The 15,520-nt window shown below is 41.5% G+C and overlaps 1 protein-coding gene across 7 annotated transcripts in view; it reads right to left on the bottom strand.

Annotated features, from left to right (window-relative positions):
• Positions 1–14,218, bottom strand: part of CNOT4 (CCR4-NOT transcription complex subunit 4) — a 117,342-nt gene extending 103,124 nt beyond the window's left edge. For 4 of the 7 annotated variants that reach the window (XM_044983140.1, XM_044983150.1, XM_044983118.1 and 1 more), the window contains exon 1: positions 14,005–14,217. The gene's annotated coding sequence lies outside the window, so the exon portion shown is untranslated. Of the gene's footprint in view, positions 1–14,004 lie in introns of all 7 variants that reach the window. The other 3 variants (XM_044983111.1, XM_044983126.1, XM_044983153.1) reach the window with 2 other exon arrangements.
• Between the last annotated feature and the right edge of the window lie 1,302 nt (positions 14,219–15,520).

Here is a 15,520-nt window from a genome sequence, read left to right as displayed (position 1 = left end):
CATTAGTAAAGGATCAGAGTTAAGGTTGTCTGAAGAATTTTAACATGGCTGCACTTACAGCAACTTTTGTAATGAAGAAGGGCAAGTGTGACTAAGTGGTAAACCTTTCTTGTTTTAAAGATGCGGTTGCAAATTTTAGATGTGTATGGCTCCCAGCTGCACCCTCCTTCCCAATTTTAGAAAGATGCAGCACCCAGGTAGATTCCAAGATTACATGACAGGGAGAGGTAACCAACAGCTGCTGAGAGAAAAGGTACTCTTGCTGCTGTTACAACTTCAAAAGACCCATAGCTACAAGACTCCAGATGGGTAAGCACTTGTATCTCCTGAAGAAGCTATAGTACTTATGGGACACAGAAAGAGCCTTCCCTCCCAGCAGGATGAACATTTTGAGGATGTTAGCAGCACAGGTGTTCCCTCCCCACCCCTACTGTCCTTTGGCAGTATGGGTCTTTGAAATGGCAGGTGCCAGAGTCTCTTGCCTTTTTTTCAGGCAACCACTGTTACCATAATTGCAGGGGAATGAGGCAAATTAAAAAAAAAAGAATAATAATAATAATAGGAGATATACCAATCTCCTAGAACTGGAAGGGACCTTGAAAGGTCATCGAGTCCAACCCCCTGCCTTCACTAGCAGGACCAAGTACTGATTTTTGCCCCAGATCCCTAGGTGGCCCCCTCAAGGATTGAACTCACAAACAACCCTGGGTTTAGCAGACCAATGCTCAAACCACTGAGCTATCCCTCCCGAGGATATCTGCCACTACGAAGAATATGGCTTGTCTCTAGCATGATTTAAAAAAAAAACCACACCCCACACACAGGTCAGGGGGCAAACTGTTCACTTTCAGAAGTAACATTTCAGTGAAACCATTTCAGTTTTTTGTAATTCTAATTGTGTTTTAAATTAAGTGACATTTCCAATTCTAGCATATTTTTCCTAGAAATATACTACATAAGAACAGCCATACTGGGTCAGACCAAAAGTCCATCTAACCCAGTATCCTGTCTTCCAGCAGTGGCTGATGTCAGGTTCCCCAGAGGAAATGAACAGAACAGGTAATCATCACGTGATCCATCTCCTGTTGCCCACTTCCAGCTTCTGGCTTATGCTCTGCTATACATAAGACTGAATGGTAGGTGTACAAACTAATTGGGCTAGATTAGACCATAGAACTCTTCACCATAAATTCTGAAAGGTTACATTATGGAAGTACCACTTGTGGTTCTATAGTTAAGGCTGAGTTTTGCATACAAAGCAGGGATATTCAACCACTTTGTTACACATCAAGAACTGAGGGGTTAAGGTGAGAGACTTCTCACTGAGGACAGTAAAGGACCTTTCAGGAAAGCAGGGGAGGAAATTTTTAGAACATTAAACTTTTACAACTTTAAAATTAACATTAAATTCTTATTTTTAGACAAGGAAAGGCTAATAAGATATTTTACACTTGCTTTCAATAAAATTTAGATGTGAAAAGATGCTAAATGCAATTCACAAATAAATGATAGAGGTAGGCAAATTACAAAAGAATAATCCTGCTATGTTCAACACTTCCAATAAGAGTTAATGCATCTAGGCAGAAAAAGCTGGCAAAGTCATCTCCATTGCATTCCTCAGAGAGGAACTCAAATGTGTGTTCTCTGGAGGGCTATTTTACACCAAGAATTAGTAATAGAGTTCTACAGTTTTCCACCTTTAGCTCACCTGTTCAAATCTAATCCAGGTTATTACATATTTGCCAGCCACAGTCCAGTTCAGCTGACAGGAGGCCATACTGGCAGTACTTACCCACACACACCAGTCTAGCAGGAATCTAAAGAAGCCAAGGATTAAATCGGCCTGGAGGCTGAGCTATCCTCACTTTCCAGGTCACAGTCCGTTGGTAGAGGAACCTTGCATCATAATTACCCAAACTGTAATTGTTGACTGGACAATTAGAGGGCTTCAATATCCAGTACTGTCACTTCAGCACTTTTCACAAGATGGAATAGAATTCTTAAACATTGGGACCTGTCATTTTTTTTTTTAAATATCCTAGTACACTAGGATAAATAAGTTGTTCTCCATAAGACTAACCCTCTGGGTGTACCCCACCCTAACCCTCTGTATGACTAAAAGGTTGGGTTAAAGGAGTAAAGAGTTATTAGTCTCAATTACTGACTCAGTAATTCAAGTACCAAAAAAAACTGCAGCTATTTCTATATCCTTGAGCTCTATAATCTAACATTTTTAACATGACTAAGTTAATTATAAACATTTTCTTAAATGGCATTAAAAAAAACAAATCCTCAAATCTGTAGATAGTGCCTGTCAAATCCATGATGAATGCCATAATTCACACTGCCAGGCAGGTCCAACCCAGAGCAAAAAACAGTATTCATATGCCAAGGCCAGACAGCCCTCATTTCCTGAAGGGACACTGCACAAGCAGTGAACTACTCTATTTACCTTAAGTAACCAATTTGAACTTTTATCTAGAATTTGGTTCAAAACTTACTGCTGACCGCCATAATGAAAAGCTTTCTTAGTTTAACCACAAAACAAAGTAGTTTCATGTTTTGCAACAAATCAGTCTGATGCTTTTGCAGTAATAAATTGTATAAAGTACTTTGGAGTTTTTTTTTACAATAAAAATACATTTTAAGGTTAAGTAGTGAACAATCTGTCTCACTTAAGTTATTCATATATACACCATATAGAGAAGGGACTATTGTCATCTATAGTATTAACCATATGCCAGGCCACTATTATTTCCTGGGGCATTAAAAATTAACACCTACCATGAAGGGCAAATAAGAAATGTAATCTCAACCAAAAACAAAAAATCATTGCCATATTTTGTGATTAATACACATACCTCTGCTCCAGCCTTAAGATGCAGAAGTAATATGCTGTTGAGCCAGGATTCAAATACTCTTTCAGATTTGCTCTAGTGCAGGGGTCGGCAACCTTTCAGAAGTGGTGTGCCGAGTCTTCATTTATTCACTCTAATTTAAGGTTTTGTGTGCCAGTAATACATTTTAACATTTTTAGAAGGTCTCTTTCTACAAGTCTATAATATATAACTAAACTGTTGTTGTATTTAAAGTAAATAAGGTTTTTAAAATGTTTAAGACACTTCATTTAAAATTAAATTAAAATGCAGAGCCCCCCAGACCAGAGGCCAGGACCCGGGCAGTGTGAGTGCCACTGAAAATCAACTCGCGTGCTGCCTTCGGCGCATGTGCCATAGGTTGCCTACCCCTACTATGGTGGCTAAGGGCAGGACACATACATGCAGTACCATGGACAGAGTATAGGAAAGTAAGAGGGTTACCTTCCTACCACTTCTGTGCATTTTATTTTGGATTTGAAATGTTGCATTTCTGAAAGCTGCTGGACTGACGGTTCTACAAACTGAAGTCTTCTAGCAACAGATCAGATGAAACAATGGTAATACAGATTTCTCTATACCACACAAGTGTGTTTCAGCCTTCACTTCAAGAAATACCTCTAAGGAAGAGAGCTTATTTTTAGTCTGTCTCCATCCAATAAACGGGTTCTTCTATGCTAAAGCTACCAATCCATTTCACACACGCTAGGGCTAGCCATTCATTTCATATAGGCCCATCAATAGACAACACAACTTCCAAACCTCTACTGAAACAAGCAGATTCATACTCACAAACTATGACCAGCTTGGTGTGGGGTACCCACGAATCCTGCATCTTCCTCACACAATTCAGTAGAAGAACAGTCTTACAGAACAATGCCACCAACGGACCATACCAGAGCTATTGGTCTTTGCCCTGAGTACTTTCCCAGAAGCAACAAAAGGAGAAAAGCATATTCTGAAACTGTTCCCAGACTTTTCTAAAGTGGCAGGGTAAAGGGATACAAGTTGGATATGAAGGCAGATTTACAGTGAATTGGTTAAAGGAGCAATTAATATCTTTGAGAAGTGGGTCAATTTTGGAGGAAAAATTTTGGTTCTCATAGTAAGGAATAGACCATGGGCTGGTCATTTTCAGCATAAAGAAGAATTAAGTGAGAAGCTTTTTAAGAGAAAACCTCTATGTAAAATCTGAAATTCTACTAATGACACTAATTCCAAAAAAACAAGCAAAAAAATATTCACTTTAGCAAAATAAAGTGAAGAACCAACAAAATGCAAGTAATTTTAAGGTTAATTTAAATAAAAACATTCTGTACAACCTTAGTTACAATATTCAAGACACATCATCTCTCACTTTTGGTATTTTTCGATTCAAGTCTCAGAAGCACAAGTCTAGATGTCTTAACATCCACATTATATCCTTGACAAAAATCACTGGCAGCCTTTTTCTAAGATGGACAGCCTGAAGAAAAAAATCTACACTTCCCACATTAGTAATTATAGTATAATATTTCCAAGGGAAATAAGGGGTAAGGAATTTACAAAGTCTACATGAACAGAGACAAAGACAAAGGCTGATAAATGCACAAGAAGAAGACTTTAAAGTAGCTAAAGTCCTACCATAGGGAAATAAGCTCATCATTCTTCAGATGGAAGGATTGTTTTATATTACTTAAATGTTGCTACTGTGGCTGACTGGGTGAAGTTTACAGGCTCCAAGAACAGCATCACATAGTCCTACACTTTAATAATAATGGTGATTTTACAGAACCTCAAGAGGAGAGAGAATGGAAGTTAGAATCCTCCAGGTTACAACAAAACAAGAATTAGCTGTTTGTGTCTAAACAAGTCTAGATTTAAAAAAAAATGGACTAGATATAAGAAAGGTGAATTTTAGTGTGGCCTTGTCATTCATTTCTGTCTTGTGACAAAAGAGAAGAGCAACATTTTAAGAAGGCTATTTTAAACTTGGATCAAGATTACAACACCGCTATACAGTCACATACTTATAAGCGCTGAATGAGGGAATCTTGCACTTAATACTTATGCACCACTGCGGTAACAGAAGCAGGTAAAACTTACGAGGAGTGCAGGATGCTTAAGCAGCTTCTCTGTACACCTGTGGGAAACCCAGAAAAGCATGGTGGTCTTATGCAAGATTCACTCAAAACTGCAAAAATTGAAGGACAATGGGGATTTCTGTGATCGTACACCAAATGTCAGCCTCTGGTTCCACTATGCCAGGAAATACAAATGTGTGTTACTACACAAGGTGAAAGAAATTGGGAGCACATTCAAGGAAACACATTTAGCGGAAAAGAGCGCATCATTACTTGGCATAAACACTTATAGATATCTTAGATGCTGCATTTGAAAGATTCTGGAGATCACCACATTCAGGACATTGCCACGGATTTAAAGGTTATGGGAGGGAGGATCATATGAGAACCGGAAAATGGAAGAAAACTTAAGTTATTTGAACTATTAGGGGACAAAAATTCCTATGCAAGTGATTTTCTTGTATTAAGTCATCTTTCATAAGAAAGATCAGCGATGGCAGCATTCTAGGAAAGTGCCAAAAAGCAAAGCATTAAATCAAATATCTTTTACAATCTAAAAACAGTAACAAGTTCACTACCCATCATCACCCCAATTGTCTAGCTACACCAGTGCTTTCTTGCAGGACAAAAACTCAGAGTTAACACCTTCAGCAAGTTCTGTTAGTCTATAAACACAAACATATACTGCAAAAAACCTTTGTTTGAAAAGAAAGTTAATGGCAAACATACTGGCTCAGCCATCTGCCTTTTTAAAGGCTGGATCCTTCAGTCATTTTCTACTTAATATAAAACAGTTCTTCCATTTTTACTGCCCTCAGAACTGACAAATTTCTTCAGATAGAAAAAATATACTAACCAAAACACATGACATGCAAAAGGTTGGCTTAATAAGGTCAAAAGAACAGTTAGAAAGACTGAGAATGTAAGCATAAGTCTAAAATCAAAGGCTTAGACCAGTGGTCCCCAATCTTTTTGTGGCCAGTAGCAAATTTATGTTTTCAGAAGAGTGTGGCGGGCACCAACAATTACTCACATTCAGGGCCGGCTCCAGGCACCAGTGGAGCAAGCACATGCCTGGGACAGCACATGCTACAGGGCAACATTCCGTCCGTTCTGCAGAGTGGGAGAGTTTTTTGCTTTGGTTTGGTTTTGGTTTTAGTTTTTTGGTGCCAGTTCTCGGCAGTGCAGAGAAGCCGGAGAGAAGCCGGGAGGACAGAGAACACTGGCGCCCGCAGCCTGCAGCCCAGGAGTTCTCTGTCCCCGGCAGGCGCGGGGCCCTGGCTTCTCTCTCCTGCTGGCCACTATGCGGGCCCCGCGCCTGCCAGGGACTGAACACCGGCGCCCGCAGTCTGCAGCCCCAGAGAAGCCGGAGAGAAGCCGCAGCCCTGCACCTGCCAGGGACTGAGAACACCGGCACCCACAGCCCCAGAGTTCGCTGGCCACGGCTTCTCTCCGGCTTAAGCCGCGGCCTCGCGCCTGCCAGGGACCAAGAACACCGACGCCCACAGTCTGTAGCCCCAGAGAAGCCGGAGAGAAGCCGCAGCCCCACGCCTGCCAGGGACCGAGAACACCGGCTCCCGCAGCCTGCAGCCCCGGAGTTCTGTCCCTGGAAGGTGCGGGGCCATGGCTTCTCTCCCCTGCTGGGCACCACGCGGGCGCCATGGCGCCCACAGGCACCACGTTGGGGACCACTGGCGTAGACACTAAGAAAGCCCTAAAATATTTCTACTGGTGCTAAATTAGACAGAGGAAAAGGCACCTCTGAAATAGTGTAAATAACAAAATTAGTTGTCTCAATGCACTTGCACTTCCTTCCCCCTTCCCCTGTGCTGCTATACACTGGCAACCTTCTGGTCTGCAGCAGTATCTGACCCCACTATAAACATCAAACAATGAACTGGTGCTGTCAAATGCTAATCCAATTTTCAGTGAAGTTATCTTCCACCATTCTCCCAGTCAAGACATTTTAAGTACAGTGGAAACTATATTAACTGATTGTATTAGGAGGGGTTTTTTTTTGTTTTTTAAAGTGTATAACAGGTTACTTGTTGCAGCCCATAATGCTCTGTCCATCAGTTACTCAGCACAGGTGAAATAAAAATGGAATTTCTACTACATTTAACTGCTTTCTGGAGATTCAGTGTAAAAAAAACAACTTACTGCAACACACTGAGTTAAGGAAAATGCAGAAATCTCTGTGAAAAGACTATACACGGTGTGCACTTTACAGACAGCAAAGTCAAAAGTAGTTGAGCTGTTTTCCCCAAAAAATGTACAGTTGTATTTGGAATCAATTCTAGACTGTCCCTGATCATAGAAAGATGTTTTCTTAAAACTAGCATTTTAGTGTTATCTGGGAATATATCTTCGGGTGGCCTGCATGAAGTTTCACTGTGCTATATATTTATATAAACAGTAATACCTAGAGGCCTCAGGTCAGATTTAGGGTCCCAGTGCACTAGCCACAGTACAAACGGAGAGGAGGACAGGCCTGCCATAGCACATAGTTAGCTGACTTCAAGTCATGCAGTTTTTAAATTGACAAATCTTTAAAAATCTTAATGTCAGTAATCCTTTTGTTATAGTTCTGAGCTGTTCACCTATGATAGTTCTAGTATTAATTCCTACTCAGCTACCACCCATATAGGAAGGAAGGTAGCTCTAAGCTACTTTTTTTTTTCTCCAGACTTCTGCAGATTATTGTAAATGCCGATGGTTGCTTGAAGTTCCCAACTTTTGTCTTTCATATTTTAAAAGAATAACGTTTAAACTACACAAAAAGATTGAGGTAGAATTGGTGTGCTATAGTAAACTGTATAATTCTCCATCATTTAATTTCCAGAGACTTCCAATTTGCTGTCCTGGAGCCAGTTTGCTACTAATGATGAAGCTATACATATAAAAAGTTTCAACTTAATATATGCTTTGCCAGATGACTGCTGAAAATTTCTTTACTGCTGCTTTCAAGGACAAAAATGAGCTGTCATTTGAAAACAAGTTTTCTCTGTTATAAATGCCCCAATCCTTGTGTTTTATCAAAAGCTGGAAAGACAGTTCCAACTTAAAGGGAGGACATGAACAGAAAACTTACAAAATGGTATGCTTTACAGAAAAACAGTTGCATGGATCCACAACAGCAGTGAGACTGAGTCACTAGTCAAGTTGGAGGTGTTTTATTAGGCTTATTTCTTATTTACACTAAGGCCTCTTTACATAATTCTGGCAGCATAAGGGAGCCTTAGTGTAAATGAGATTCAGGCCCATAATATTAATACAATAGGAAAAACACGTAAACAGATCTGAACTACAAGGTAAACTGACCTATAACAATTTTGACCTATAGTTCTCTTACTAGTTTAGGGACTACCAGAAGACTTTATGGCAGAATGAATAGATGGTGAAAGCTAAGGCCAGGTCGACACTACAGACCAATATCAGTAGGAGAGCTTCTCACATCAACATAGCTATCACCTCTTATAGAGGTGGTTTGACTATGCAGATGGGATCACTCCTATTGTCACAGTAGCTATGTACATGAAGACAAGCCTTCAGTCTACATTTTACTCCGAAAAACAGGAGATAAACAAATGGAGGGAGAGGGAGGTTTCTACTTGATAATACATTTGAAAGCCTAGGGTAACTTCTACTCATCATAATGAAGCTTCAAATCTTTTACTGTAGCACTGCCCATCAATTCATCCCTTTTTATTTGTTGCACTGAACAGAAAAACAGACCTTTAAGTACACTTTATGACATTTAGTTGTTACTGCTGAATTCCTCCCAACCTCATTATTTTGTTGTTGTTCTAAATTGTACTGCAAACCAGAAATTGTGAGTGACAGCCACAACACACTTCCATTTTTTACCCCAAGCATTTTCTTACACCAAACCCCCACCTACCTGGAACTTTCTAATGCAAATAATTTAAGGTACTTCTATTTTGACACACTACCCTTTTGCATTCCAGTCCTCAAATTTCGTTAAATATTTTGTAAAGCAGAGCAGCAAGGGGATAAGCAACTGATGAACCTTCTCATGCAGCAGTCACTGCTTTCCTTTTATGATTACCAGTTTAATACAGACAAGTTTAGAGTATTCTTACACTGAGAAGTTAAATTGCCACTTATATCACTCCCTCTAACAAACATTAGTAAACAAATTATATCTTCGGCTACTGAAGACATAACAAGATTACGGTTAGATGGCCTGTAGCCTAAAGTGTGCAGAACCAACAATTAGGAATAAAGTACTTTTTGGATGCTCACTAAATTACTTGCTTATTTCCAATGCTATCACAAGATGACCACAACTTTTTGGTCATTACTGTAATGTTGCTTGTATTATGTTCAGGATTTGATAAATTTACTCACCAATTTTCTACTTGCCACTCTCTGGCAAGTGAGGCAGTTAGCCACCAATTTCTTTGCAGACTTATGCATCAATATATAATCTTCAGTTTTACAAATAATTGCATTTCTAGCACTTAGTTGCAAAGTAAACCTAAGTATCAATCAAATGCACGTAGTTTTCATGCAGTCAACCTGAAACTCTACAGGTGTAAATGTTTAAGGCCCAGATATTCCTAGGAATTTCACTAGAATGGGAGAAGTGATATATTACCCTTCCTCACACCCACCAAAAAACTTCACCACCATAAAATAGTGGAGCCTCTTTATAGCCAGTAGTTTAGGCTACGGCTGGAGCCATCTTCCCACTGTGTTCCCCTACATGGAGAGGTATAGCAGCAGTCCATGCCCCAAATCCTTTTTGTGCAGCAGCACATGGGAAACCCTCACAAGAGTACCCCAAATTTTGAACTCCCTTCTGCACAGATCCTGACACAAGGCCCACCCCATTGCTGAGGGAACAGGATTTCTCCAAGTGTAACCTGTCTCCACTCACCTCAGTAGTGTTTACTCAAGTTTCTGCATCCATCTACATTTTATCACTGAACTGTAAAAAGCTCTAAAATTGTTTCAGACATAACAGCCCCCTTTCCATCACCACCTCAACTCCAGTTCCCAGTTTTAGTACTGATAGCAAGTAGGTTAAGTCTTCTGTCTTGTGATCGAATGATCGGTTTGTCAAATGTTGTTTATATACTTAACAGATTATGGAAGTAACTAAGACAGTGGCTCCCAAACTAGGAGATCGTGAACCTCTGGCGGTTCACGAAATGTTACAGGGGGTTCTCGGGAAAAAATTCCCTAATAGCGGACAGAGCTGTCCCTAGGGACCCCAGGGCCAGCAGTCCGGAACCCCTGGACTTCCAAGAGCTAAGCAGATCAAAGCAAGCATATCTATCAAGACTCCTTATAAGAAATGGAAAGGGAGGTGGATTTTTTTGCTGTTTTTAAAATTAAATAGGCAGCTAGTATTGTTTTTAAAATTATTATGAAGAACAAGTTTAAGCTTTGTTGTAACGTGCGTTGTTTGCCTGGACTACTCAAGACCTGAATGCTTGTGTAGGAGGAACTCTTTGAGTTGGCTTCTTAAATACCTTCATGATGTTTCTAATCTGACACTCCTTGATGAAACATTGGAGCCTTGTCTTATAACAGGCTTATTCGAAGTGATACAAGCTACGAAAGTGAGATCTTCTAAGAGTGTTGCCATTTTCATAATGTAATAAAAATACTGTAATGATTAATAATAGTCTGTAATAAGCATGTCATAAAAACAAATTTTATATTTCCAAGATCACTGCTTTTATAATTTATACTCAGGTAAAGAAGAAAATCCCTGGAAATTTTCATTTTTAGGAGGGGGTTCGTGAGACTTGATATTTTAGTGAAAGGGGTTCACAGGTTGTTAAAGTTTGGGAATCACTGCTCTAAGATAACATCTAGAAACAAAAATCTGTGTATACATCTTACGGATTGTGCAGGAGATGGAAAGAAATGTCATTCTCCAGCTCTGAATTCCTGTATAGATTTGGATACAAGCTTCCTAACCTTGCTAGGTCACACAAATACTATTTTGTAATTCCAGAATATTTCAAGCATTCTTCAGTACAAGATGCATCTGTGTGGTTAGAAAGTACTTACGGGCTTAGTTTGGGTGAAGAAAGTCTGTGAGAAATTATATAGTGCATTTTAGTTACAATGTTCCCAGAACACCAGAACGATCTCCAGTAATGGAATTTCATTCTTCTGCCATTTACAAATCACTAGGTAATTTCTTTCTCAAAGCTGGACAGGTGGTCAGTCCACTAACGTACGTGAGGATGACCAGAGTTCCAAACAGAGTGAGAAGTCAAGCCTGTCATTGTAAATGTTCACTGCATTACTAGAAACATAATTTTAAAATTATTTGATACTTGAAGTAGCTTCAAAACCACTGCATCAACTATGGGAAAATACATAGGATGTGGGGCCTGGACAATTTTTGCTTTAAGATTGCTTATTTTGAACTAGGAAAATATCTTACAAAATAACTAATTTATAATGGAAGTTTCTGGTTCAGTAAATATCTGTAGAAAGTGTGTGTATTATCTGGTTTTGCTATCTGTGAGCCAAATAATTTACCCTGGAATGATGCAGTTTTATTTACAGAAATGCTTTTATTCAACCCACTATCTACCACCAATGTTGTCCTTTCATTTCTCCTGGAATAAAAACCTTCGTCAGAATGCCTCAAATCTTGCACTCCCTCCTGCACAGCAGAACCACACAGATCCTGATAGAAGGCCCAACACACTGCTGAGAAAACAGAAGACCTGAACTCTATTCCTGGCTCCAACAATGTCTGACATGTGACCTCAGGCAAATAATTTACTTCTATGCCTCGGTTTCCCCATTGGTCAGACAAGGATACTACTACTTTCCTTTATAAAGTACTTTGACAGCTACAGATGAAAATATTTAACAACTGAGTATTATTTCTGTAACCTACTGCAGAGATTCCCAAACTGTTGTCAAAGGATCAGTAGTAGTTCACAGAGATGGGCAGTCCTATAGCCCAGACTCTTCTGGTCATTTCCAGCTGGGAGAAAAAGGACAGATAGTAAAGAAGGAGATATATTGAACTGAATAGCAAAGACAGTGTCATTAACTTTCTCAAAAAAGAACACTGCATATTAAAGACTGCTAAAAATATATGAATACTTTCCTAATATTACTTTACAAAGAACGCAATTGCAGAAGTTGTCACAGGGATGTTATGCAATTGCAAGTAGGATGAAAGGTGGTCCATATAGTCTATTAAAATGTTGTTCACCCTTGTGAAAGTCTGAGAACCCCTGATACCGTGGCCTTGCCAAGCAATTGTGTTTGGTTGCAATATATTGCAAGGTACAGTCTCGTAAGCTGAGGCCGGTCTATAAATGATGGATTTGGTTACCTAAGGCCTAAAATACATTTTATAATCAGACAATTTGAAGTTCTGTGTTTACACAATGTCATCCATTTGAAATAATCCACTCCAAATTAAAAAAAAACTAGAGTCCTAAGCCTGACAAGCACCTACAACATTTTCTGTAACAAAAAACTAAGCTAGCCACGAATACATCTCCTGAAAACTTTTAATGGGAACTTAAAAGGAGAACATGCAGGTTAGAACAAGACTGCATTTTATAATCAGCACCCCTTACCATACAAAAAACAATCCTCTCCTAGCATGAACTTTCCTTGCCAGTCAGCCAAGTCTGACTGCCAAACGTTTCTAAACTCATACATGTGTTAGTCTTGTTTATGGAATGGAAAGAGTCTATTAGAGGATCATAAAAACCCTGAGGTGTAATACACTTGACTTCTGGACTGTGCACTACTTTTTTCTTTTATTAGTGATGCTACTGAGAAACTAAAAGTATGCTTGAGATGTACATTTGGAGTATTATAGGCCACCTGAACTCCATCCAACCTCTAAGGTATGCTGCTTGTTCGCTCTTCTTCCTTTTCATAGCCTGAATTTCCAGATACAAAGGAGGGAGGGGGAAAGAATTTGATTCTTCGACAAATTTGCCTTTCAGTATTACTGTTTATCTTTTAGTCAATGTCTGTGATCATGCTCACATAACTGTGATGTCAAAATATCTGTTCACTGAAGTCCAGATATTTTAAAACTAAAATAGAATGCAACACAGGCAGTATTGCAGATAAGAACAGGTAAGCTAGAAATAAGTACAGAGACAGTAAACATGCTATATGCTAACATAACCTTTGCAACTTTTTGGTAAAATTAAGCCAACCTTTTTCAGGACTTGCACATCCAGCTTAAAGAGTAACATATATCCTACATAGCTTTCACCTCCCTCCTAATAACTCCTCATTTAATATTGTCCCAAGCACACAGGCCAAAGCCATATGAATCTTCTGAGTTGTAGCAGTGAAGTCTTCTAGGATGACTTTTCAGCAGACATCTCCTCCTTTTATTGTGTACATGAAATCACCACCAGCTCACACTGAAACTAGCAGATAGAGCATATGGCAATCCGTGGAACACGATGTGAGCCCACAGTCTTGTCATTTCCTTCTCCTAACTCACCCTATGAAAAGGTTTCTAGGACTGAGCATGTTTTAGAAGCCCTGGAAAGTTAAATGCTGATTTGCTAAGAGACAAATCTGAGGAGGTTAAATGAACTGTCCAAAATAATAGGAAAAAGGAGGCGGCTGCCATTTACCATCTGTCTCCCACAAAAGTGAGAATCAGAACAAATGGAGCCCAGTTTTGGAGAGGGGGAGGAGGAAGAAAGGAAATTTCCACCAAGCCATAGGAGAATCACACTGAAATAGAGAACCCAAAGCAGTGCGGCCTCCCCCGGAGACAGGAGGGGTGGGGTGGGGTGAGACGCTGCCGGGCACAGCCCCCTCCTCTCCCACGTCCCACTCCGGCAGCCCCTCGGTGCCGAGCACGGCCCCGGGCTCTCCCTCCCCCCTTCCCGCGAGGAGACGGAAAACGGGCAGCCCCTGGGCGCCCCTCGCGCCCGCCCGAGCAGGGGCGCCCCCGCTCCCCCTAGACAGCGGGGTCCCGCCGCTCCCGGGGGCCAGGCTGAGGCCTGTACGGACCCTGCGAAGCCTCCGCTCTCTCGTAGCCCGGCTCCCCCGGCCCCTGCTCGCACACTCACCCGCCTTCCGCGTCCCTCCCAGCCCGCAGTCTCTCCTGCTTCACGGCGGCCGGCGGGGGCAGCGGCGCTGGCGGGCGGGACCTCTGGTAGCGCCGGGCCTGGCGGGAGGGGGCGGAGTGGCTCCTCCGACGACCTTTATGTGAGAGACGGGTAATCTCCGGGCTCCGTGCGCTCCGCCGCCAGGCCGGCCACCATCTTACATTAGGGAGACTGCCCGAGACGCCGCCGCCAACGCGCGTGCGCACCAGCCGTCAGGGGGCGGGGTGGAGACGTGCCGCCAGGGAGGCGGCCGCCCGGGGCACGATGGGACTTGTAGTCTGGTTTGGCAGGAAACGGAGGCGGCGGGGGGAGCGGGTGAGTGGCGATGGGCTGCGTTAACCTGTCCCTGCCCGCTGCGGATCTGAGGCTGTCTGGTTCTCCCGCTATCTTCTGTCTGAGGCCTCGGCATCCCCCCATCTCCTCCCCGGCATCCCTTCCCCACTGCGACCCCTCTACCCTGCATCGCCATGTGTCTACTTTGCTGCCCTGCCACCGTCTGCTCCATCCTGCACTCATCCAAATTCCTTCTAGCCTTACCCGTCACTTTAACCTGCCAAGGACTTTGACTCGCTCCATTTCCCATTCTTGCTCCTCCCCACAACCTGCCATGAGCTTTAACCTGCTCCACTTTCCAGCCTCACCCCCAGTCTAAGCTGCCATGGCCATGGTTTGCACCAAACCTGAAAAATGGGTGACCTAACCACACTTATTTAGAGGGCAAAGGAGGAACATTTCTGCGAAGTCAGCTGAAAAGTCAACAAACTGTTTTGTTGTTACAGCTCTTTCAAAAGTTATGCTGATTTCAAATTTTGGCTTTTGCCTAACATTCCTTTGTTTTCCCCTTGCTCAAAACCAGTTGATTATTAATTACCCACTTTAGATTGTCCGTGTAGTTAACTCTTTTTTAAAAAATCATGGGTATCAGGTATATTTCAAGCAATAGGATTTCATTAAGGAAAGCTGTTAAAATTCTTACTGTGATTAGTTTTGAGCATGAGCCCATTGATTTCAGTGGGTTTTACGGGCCCAACCTCGTTTCTGCTGATGTTGGTGGATGTTTTTTTGCCATTGACTTAAATGGATATACATTTCATAACAACCATTACTCATTTACAGGCATAAGATAAGCAGGAAATCTTTATGATAACATCTCAGGTGTGAGAAATTATGTTTTCAGTGTTCTGCTACCTTATCAGAGATCACAGATATTTGCACTGTGACCTCCCATTGACAGATTGTCCTGTTGCCCAAACTTGTTATGGTGTACACTAGGGATGCCTGTAGTGGTTTCTTATTCTGGATAGTGAATACACACAAGCCATCGCCTGATGGCTTTATACACCCTGCAAGTTGTAGGTGCTGTGACACCTTTTTGACTCAGTGCCACAGCTTTCTCCATTTTTAATAACCTCTAATTGACTACCATAGTGCCCAGCTGTGGTGGGTCTTTCCCCGCCTCCCGCTGCCTCCATCCCTC

This window comes from Mauremys mutica, chromosome 1, assembly GCF_020497125.1.
Source record: "Mauremys mutica isolate MM-2020 ecotype Southern chromosome 1, ASM2049712v1, whole genome shotgun sequence".
Classification (NCBI taxonomy): domain Eukaryota; kingdom Metazoa; phylum Chordata; order Testudines; family Geoemydidae; genus Mauremys; species Mauremys mutica.
This window is presented reverse-complemented; position numbering and strand designations above follow the sequence as displayed.